This window comes from Oryx dammah, unplaced genomic scaffold (assembly GCF_014754425.2).
Source record: "Oryx dammah isolate SB20612 unplaced genomic scaffold, SCBI_Odam_1.1 HiC_scaffold_29, whole genome shotgun sequence".
Lineage (NCBI taxonomy): Eukaryota > Metazoa > Chordata > Mammalia > Artiodactyla > Bovidae > Oryx > Oryx dammah.
Window position 1 is genome coordinate 63,358,104 of NW_024070213.1, and position 8,749 is coordinate 63,366,852.

The 8,749-nt window shown below is 38.9% G+C and overlaps 1 pseudogene; it reads right to left on the reverse strand.

Moving 5' to 3' along the window:
* Positions 1 to 6,664: 6,664 nt before the first annotated feature.
* On the reverse strand, positions 6,665 to 8,545 carry LOC120857524 (annotated as a pseudogene).
* Positions 8,546 to 8,749: the final 204 nt, after the last annotated feature.

Genomic DNA, 8,749 nt, shown 5'->3' on the forward strand with positions numbered 1-8,749 from the left:
AATGCAGATTAAGACATCTGGAGAGAGGCATTAAATGAAAACGTTCAGGAGGCAGGTAAAATTGTAAAGGCTGTGAGAAAACAGTACTGAGGTTATAGAACATTAGCTATTTGATTATGTAGAGGCAACATACTGAAAAATTCACTTTTGGGTCTCTAATTTTGAATCCCTCTACAGAAAAGTGATAGATTATGTATCTCTTGAAAGAACTTTAGGGTTCCAGAAGCTTCAATGGAAGTGCTGTATAATTACCAGAACGAGGCAACTGCCTAGTATTTTATTACAGGATCCCCACCTGCTCCTCCCATTTCTTTCACACTGAAAAAAGAAGCATACCAAACTCTCTATCGAGGGAACCACTAAAGTGAGGACTAAGAAAAGCACTCGTATACAGAGTCCTCCAGAACTCAACATCCTTTATTAATTGTGAGGTTCTCATCCCCCACTTATTTAAAAATGGTTTTATGCAAAGAATGGCCTCCTCTGTGGCTCAGCTGGTAACGAATCCGCTTGCAATGTGGGAAACTTGGGTTTGATCCCTGGGTTGGGAAGATACCCCTGGAGAAGGGAAAGGCTACCCACTCCAGTATTCTGGCCTGGAGAATTCCATTTACTGTACAGTCCATGGGGTCACAAAGAATCAGACATGACTGAGCAACTTCCACTTCCACTTCCACTTCACTTTACACAAACGTAGCACTGCAAGGCAAGTATTGGTGCCCAGTGTCTGTGTCATACATCTGACTGTAGAAGGAGGACTGACTGTCTCATATTCACTTTATAAAAGTTGTTATTGAAGGCAATTCAAAAGGTAAAAACGTTCAGTTGTGAGATGATGAGTACCAGGGAGGTAATGTACAACAAAATCTGCATAATTAACACTGCTGTATGTTACATATGAAAGCTGTTGAGAGATTTACTCCCGAGTCCTTATCACAAGAAAAAGTTTGTTTTCTATTTCCCTGATTTTGTGTATATATGAGATGATGGATGTTCACTAAATTTATTGTAATAATCATTTCAAGATGTATGTAATTCAAATCATTATCTTGTGCATGTATACAGTGCTCTATATCAATTATATCTCAATAAAACTGGAAGAAAAAGAAATACAAAAATCTTCCAAGGAGAAAATATGTGTTATTATTGAGGAAAGTTTAAAACATAAAAAACATAGAAAATTAGTTGGGAGGATTCCCATGTACGAATTCCAGCTTATCAACTCATGTCCAATCTTCTTTCTTCTATACACCCTTATGCCCATGCAGTCACCTCAAAGTCTAGGTTATGTTAAAGCACATCCCACCCATCCAGATAGTATATATATCTAAAAGATAAGTATATGTGGGGCTTCCCAGGTGGCTGACTGGTAAAGGATCCACCTCAATGCAGGAGACGCAGGTTCTGTTCCTGGGTCAGGAAGATCCCCTGGAGAAGAAAATGGAAACCCACTCCTGTATTATTGCCTGGGAAATCCCTTGGACAGAGGAACCTTGTGGGCTACAGTCCATGGGGTTGCAAAGAGTCGGACACACTGAGCATGCAGACACAAACACACACACACACACACACACACACACACGCCTATCAGCATTATAAATATGTCATTACAGTTTGTAGAACATTATTGATACTTCCTTAATAACTTCATATTCACTTTTATATCTTCAAGGCTCAGCCGAGTCCCCCCAGAGTAGTAATCATTAAGTATATGAATGAATGAGTGAATACTTCTTCCCACTTATTAATTTATTAATTCAAGAACACAATATCACTACTCGCAGGTTATTTCTGCTCCTTTTTGTCTCTCAAAACCCATCCAAAGGACCTCTTTTCTGTGAAGATGTCCATAATATTCTTAAATAAAGCTAATTGCTTCAAATTTTATCCCACTGTTGTAAATCCTGAATGTTTTTGAGCACTGACAGTGCGCTGGGAACCATGTTAAACACTTAGCATGGATCCATATGTTTCGGATTCAGTTTGATTCTAGAGTCTATGCTTGTCACCATTTTTATTTGTCTTTGTACTTCATGTACCACCAAAGTGTCTGATATATCATAGAAACTTAAAAAAAAAAGAATTATTGAGGGAAGAAAGAATGGAAAGAAGGAAGGAAGGGAGATAGAGAGATGGAGAGGAAAAGGAGAGAAAGGGAAGGAAGATGAGAGATGAAAAAGAGAAGGAGAGGGAAGGAAGGAAGGGAGAGAGGAAACTACTGGGACTACTTGAGAATGAGAAAAAAGACAGTTATATAGCACTATACAGTTTCAAAAATGTGTTTTCATTTATCTTATGTACTTTTTTTCATAAGCTAACAGATAGATATTAAGCCATTTGAAGATCTGACTCCAGTCTATTCTTTTCAGAATCTAAAAAGTCAGTGATATTTGTCTTTTGATATGTCTGGAATCCCAACAGAAAGAGCCCAGTGGCCCCTGCCTGGAATACAGGACTCTGGATCAGGGGTCTGCAGTGTTCCTGAAGAGGAGCAGAATGGTGGAGCACTCAAAGCCTTGGAATGATGAAGACTGATGATCTGGCAGAGGGTCGTAGGGGAGCGTCTAGAATCAGGGAAACCATAAGTGTGACGTGGAGGAGGGTGTGGGTGAGGGATGGTGACAAGGCAGCATTCAGCCGCCTGTCTCCCCATTGCGTTCTGTAAGCTGGCGAAAATCATGGCCCTGGAGTCCACCTGGACCACCCGCAAAGAACTGCCTCTTACAAGGTGGTCTCAGTGGCAAGGTGGCTCCATGTGGTAATTTATTATGTCTAAGCTCCAGCTAATCTGAACTAACCCCTCAGCTTCACCCTGTAAATCTCTCACAGAACTCTGATTGAGTCTTTATAGTTTTTGTCACACTCTGTACTTCAATATTAAAAAAAAAATTTCCATTAATTGTCACCATAACTACATTATAAACTCTATAATGGCAGGAGCAATGTCTGTTTTATCACCAAATATAACGCCAAGAATAGTTCTTGAAACATAATAGTCAATTGCCTAGTAAATACATGATGAATAAATAGGTGAATTAATGAATGAATAAAGCATATGTCAGGTTTTTTTGTAACTTAGAGTGTTAATACCATTTTCACAAAGTGTGGGATGTGATTTTGCAAATGTGATGTACTTACAGTTTCCAGTTTTAATTGAATGACTTTACTGAGTGTTGCCTTTGTGCACAAAATATTTTATATTTACACTTAGGTGTAAGTTGATATAAGTGTAAATAATAATGAAGGAAAAAGAAGACAAATATAAAACCCCAAGGGACGATTACACATAGCAGTGTAGGTATCTGTTTAGTTATAAAGCTTACAAATGGATCTTACCTAAATAATCCAGTCCCCTTTCCTCCGTCATTTTAGAAATTAAGCTAAGAGTTTTACACAAGATCATAGTTAATTAATAGTGAAACTGGGACCAGGTTGAAGGCCTTTTTCTTTTAACCCTGTCATTTTTTAATTCATCCTACCTCACACTGTCATAATAAATTCACCTTTAAAATTTCTTGGTTTATGGTAGCTAAATCTGAAAAGTTACCAATGTATTTCAAGTGTGAAAGAGATGGTTTGAAAAATCCAGTGGGCTAAATCATGAACAGCTTTGTTTGCCAAACCAAAAGATTGGAAGCTTTCTTCAATAACCAACGGAAACAAGAGTTTTGAGGAAGAAAACGAAAGCTTAAAAACAATTTGAGAGTGAAGTGATCAGCTTTATTTTCTAAATTCATAAAATAAATAAAGTTTTCTCTGGAAGCAACTTGGGAAATGTAAGAGGAAAAAATCAGGCGATGATTCAGCAGTTCTGGGAGTCTTGGTGCAGGTTTGAATAGAAAAGCAGTGGCAGCAAATGTCAAAAAAGAATAGATTTTTCAAGTCACTTCTGAGACATGACTTAGATTTGGTATCCATCTGGATAAGATGGTGGTGAGAAAGATAAGTGAATGCAGCCTGTTTAGGCTTCTCAGTGTGAAGCTTGGTGGAGAGTTATAGTTTCTAGGAAACTCAAGTTTTTGAAGAAATTAACGTTTGAGACATCTGTCTTCATTCATGTGTGCTGTGAGGTTGGATGTGCCTCCTTGTGGGTCCGTGGGAAGGTTCCTGGTGGTTCACTGGACAGGCCCTTAGTTGGGCAAGATTGGCTCCAGGCTACAGCTGGGAAGGGCTAGAACCAAGTCACAGGGCCACTTCAGAATCTACAGCTGACAGTGGTCAGAAGGCCTACATTCAGAGGCACAGATCTCTGAATCTCCCATCAGGTTGCTGGGTAGTCTGGACTGCTCCTGGGCTGCAGCTGAGAGGGGCTTATACTGTGTCATGGGGCCACTTCAGTGGTGGGATGCCTTGGAGGCACCCATGAGCATGGCTCTCTCCAGGTCCCTGGGTGGCTAGATTGCTTCTGGACCAAGGCTTTGAGTGCTGAAGTCAGGTTACAGAGTTGCTCCAAGATCCAAAGTCAGAGCAAGATCCAAAGTAAGTCAATGAACTTACTTTAGGGGCAGAAATGGGCTGGACTGGGCATGTGTCACTCTGGGTTCCTGGGCAGTTAGGACTGACAGCTCTGAGGGACAGGGGCAGGGTCATGTACCACTTCAGGACCACAGCTGGCACTGAGTTCGGTAGGCACAGGTGGATATGACTCTTCCTGGGTGCCTTGGTGGACGGTGTGTGTGAACAAGTTTGTTGTGGAGTCCAGAGTGGTCTGTGGTCAGAAACACAGTTGAGTCTACCACCCGGCCCCAGATCTGCTTTCTCAAAATGAACTTCCTTGGTCTTGGGATTCATCAGCGTTTCACAGACTCCTACTTGTATCCCGTACATACACAGAGGCACTTTTGTCTGTGGATGGTTACCAAATCATTGTTGCTGAGTAGGGATGCAAGAGAGGGGCCTCTTGTTCCACTATGTTGCTGATGTCACTCACCCTCACACTTCTCTTTGATTAATATGTCACAGTTATCTACTTTATTTATTACACTTCATATAGAAACAGGACTTTTCGACCATTTACTAATTTATGGATGATGGCTTACTGGTTGGGGTATATCGACTTTTGCTATTATGCTGTTCGATCACAGTTTCCATTGCAATTTTATATTTGTCTCCTTCTGAGCTAGAAAACTAAGATCATGGCATCCGGTCCCATCACTTCATGGCAAATAGATGGGGAAACAGTGGAAACAGTGTCAGACTTTATTTTGGGGGGCTCCAAAATCACTGCAGATGGTGATTGCAGCCATGAAATTAAAAGACGCTTAGTCCTTGGAAGGAAAGTTATGACCAACCTAGATAGCATATTCAAAAGCAGAGACATTACTTTTCCAACAAAGATTCATCTAGTCAAGGCTATGGTTTTTCCTGTGGTCATGTATGGATGTGAGAGTTGGACTGTGAAGAAAGCTAAGTGCCGAAGAATTGATGCTTTTAAACTGTGGTGTTGGAGAAGACTCTTGAGAGTCCCTTGGACTGCAAGGAGATCCAACCAGTCTGTTCTAAAGGAGATCAACCTGGGGATATCTTTGGAAGGAAAGATGCTGAGGCTGAAACTCCAGTACTTTGGCCACCTCATGCGAAGAGTTGACTTATTGGAGAAGACTTCGATGCTGGGAGGGATTGGGGGCAGGAGGAGAAGGGGACGACAGAGGATGAGATGGCTGGATGGCATCACCAACTCCATGGACATGACTTTGAGTAAACTCCAGGAGTTGATGATGGACAAGGGGGCCTGGCATGCTGCGATTCATGGGGTCACAAAGAGTCAGACACGACTTAGCGACTGAACTGAACCGAGCTGTTTCTTTAGTAGTAGATGTAAAGAGATGACCATGTTAGACTTGCTTGTCACTTGTTTTGAGGTTGTATGAAAATGCTGTTTGATAAATTATTGACGATAAAATATGCACATTTAAAAAAATCAGTTTGTGATTATTTTACCCTGAATACATCTTTGAAAAGTAAAACTATTCCAAATTTCCTTCTAAAGTATCTATAATATTCCTTAAACTTATAACATCTTTAATTAGGCATTGTGAACTATTAGAAGGTCTACTAGTTATGTATTATTTCTAACAATTTGGTTTAGAAAATAGAGAGAAAACCATCATTACATAGTAACATCTGAAGCAATATGTTATTGAGTTAGTTTTGAAAGATTAACCACTGATTAACAGTGACACAATTATTGTTCATTTTTGGAGTTAAGAAGTAGGAAATTGCAGAAATTAGGAATTTTACTCTCAGGGCATAAGTTAGAATCTTCTGCATATACACATGTATACATGGTACAGTATCCTAGGATATCTATTATTGTACCTGGAGTAGTGCTGTTGATTGGCATTGGCTGCAAGAATGCCTACAGCAACTTCAGTCCTAACCCCTTCCAGATATTCTGCTTCAGGCAACTCATGGAATAGTATGGGGACTTATGGGAATACCAAACATAGGAAGAAATCCATCACAGACATTGTTATTTTTAATCAAGGAGCAAAATGGTTACTAAAGTTAAGATTTTTGTGAAATCTCAAATGGGCATTTTTTTCCATCTGTATGATTTTGTAGAACTAAAAAAAGATCAGTTAAGTCTGTAATACTGATAGAACTGAATGTGGGTTCAGGTAATAAATGTACAGCTCAAATATATATATTTTTGATGATAAACGCATATCATCATTTATTTAATGTTTAAGCTCTTGTACTAGATTTTTACAAGCTGCTGAACACTGACAAATTATTTCTCCCACAGAACTATAACCACTTGTTCCCGGACAGTATAAATATATGGTTGAGCTAACGTTAATACCCATCACCATTTTATCAATTACATAATAAAACAAATCGTCAAGTATCCAAATATTAAGTTACACAGCTCAAAAGGTATATAAAATATTAAATGTCTGCTCAATTCATTAGCAGAAACCCACTTTTTTTTTTGCAAGAGAGGCTTGGAATCACACTTCAAACAAAACTAAGTCGGTAAACAACTTCAGGTAAGTATGAAAAAAATTACAAGAATTTCAGAAATTTTGATTAAGAATTGTTTTAGTTACAATAACAAAGTATTTCTACCTTTTAAAAAATATTTACTAAATTAAAGTGCATATTCTACATGTTCTGCACAAGTCAAAGGCAACATTTTACTAAAAATACTTAATAGCCCCCTCCCATTCTTTTTTCAGGCCCTCCCTGTAAGTTGCACCCCAAAGTGCAAACATTAAAATGAACTGTAAGGCTTTCGTCTGGAGACATTAAAGACATGTGCTTCTGTACAATGTAGATTTTCAAAATGGAGGCCTTCTACAACTTAAAATGAGATTTATAGAAAGATATTAAATAATCACTGTAAGACTTGGTTAATTAAAAAGGGAGCAAATCTGATGTATACTGGTATGAGTGTGGGAGATGTAAATATTTTGTGAGCAAACTTCATAGGCCCTACTTTCTGTGTTTGAAATGATGCAAGGAATAAACCACGTAAGGTCCAGAGTGTTCATAGTTCCTGGGATTTGTTCTATATGATACTAAAGATATACAAGTATTGTGCTGGGTATTTTGGCACCTAGTCTTTCTAAATTTCTTACCTATTGGTAAGATTCTGGCATGGAAACAGATTTAATGACATGATTCAATACTGCATGATTTCAGGAAAGGTCAGTTGGTACAAATTATAAGCACATATTAAATGCTGAACAGCAAGAATTCTTTACTAGTATCCAAATAGGTTGATCATAACCTGAACAGAGACTACAATTCTGCCAGGCCTATGGCCTGGTAAAACTGCTTTTCAACACTCCTATGGAAGCTTCATCAGACTTATTCACCAAGTCAACTGGGCTATCTGCTATGTATGACAAATTCCATCCTGTCTCAGGTTCCACTTCTAATCAATGGCATCATGCACCCTGGTTTTATTGAATGCAGCAGTTGTTTCTATGCCCATCAGAGTCTTTGAAGTGCAGCCGCATTTTAGTATGATACTTCTCCAAACACAAAAGTTGCTTGCTGTTAAAAGCTCCTCGCTGCTTTTGTTTTATGAACTGTACTGCATCTTCATATTTCATACCACCTTCAATTAATGCTAGGGCAACAAGCACTAGAGTTCTGCCAAGGCCTGCAACACAATCAATAGCAATACAACAACTAGGGTCTTCACGAAACTTAATTTTCACAAGACTTGACCAGTCATCAACAATCTGGTTAGATGGTGGTGAGCCATCATCAAAAGGCCAATCGAGAACATGGATGCCTTCTTTCTCCACAAGAGTAGTGTCGTAAGTTGCTTCACATACTCTTACGATTGTGGTAACCCCATACTTCTTAAGTTCCTCTATAAATTTGCTTAACGTTGCATTAGTTGGGTTCTATGTAATAAATTTTATGTTCCTGTATGTAACTTCCACAGGAGCTGGGCGGTTCATTCGAGCCATGTTAATTTAGTTAAAAAACACTCAATAGGGATATGAAAGAATTTTAAAAATTGAATACAGAAATGATGCAAAGAAACACAGTCAACTTTAATATACTCCACTTGAAATTCTCAGTGCTTTTAGGTATGAAGTTGGGAGTAATGAATGAATGAACCTCTTAACAAGAAGCCGCAATTCTTCCGTCCAGTAATACTGAGGCAATAGAAAGGAAGTGCACTGAGATTTACCCCATCCAGATCAGAACTCTTGTATAAAAATGCTCTGTGGATTTCAATTCAACACTTCTGAGTCCAGGTTAACCAGTCTTACCGGGGCTTCTT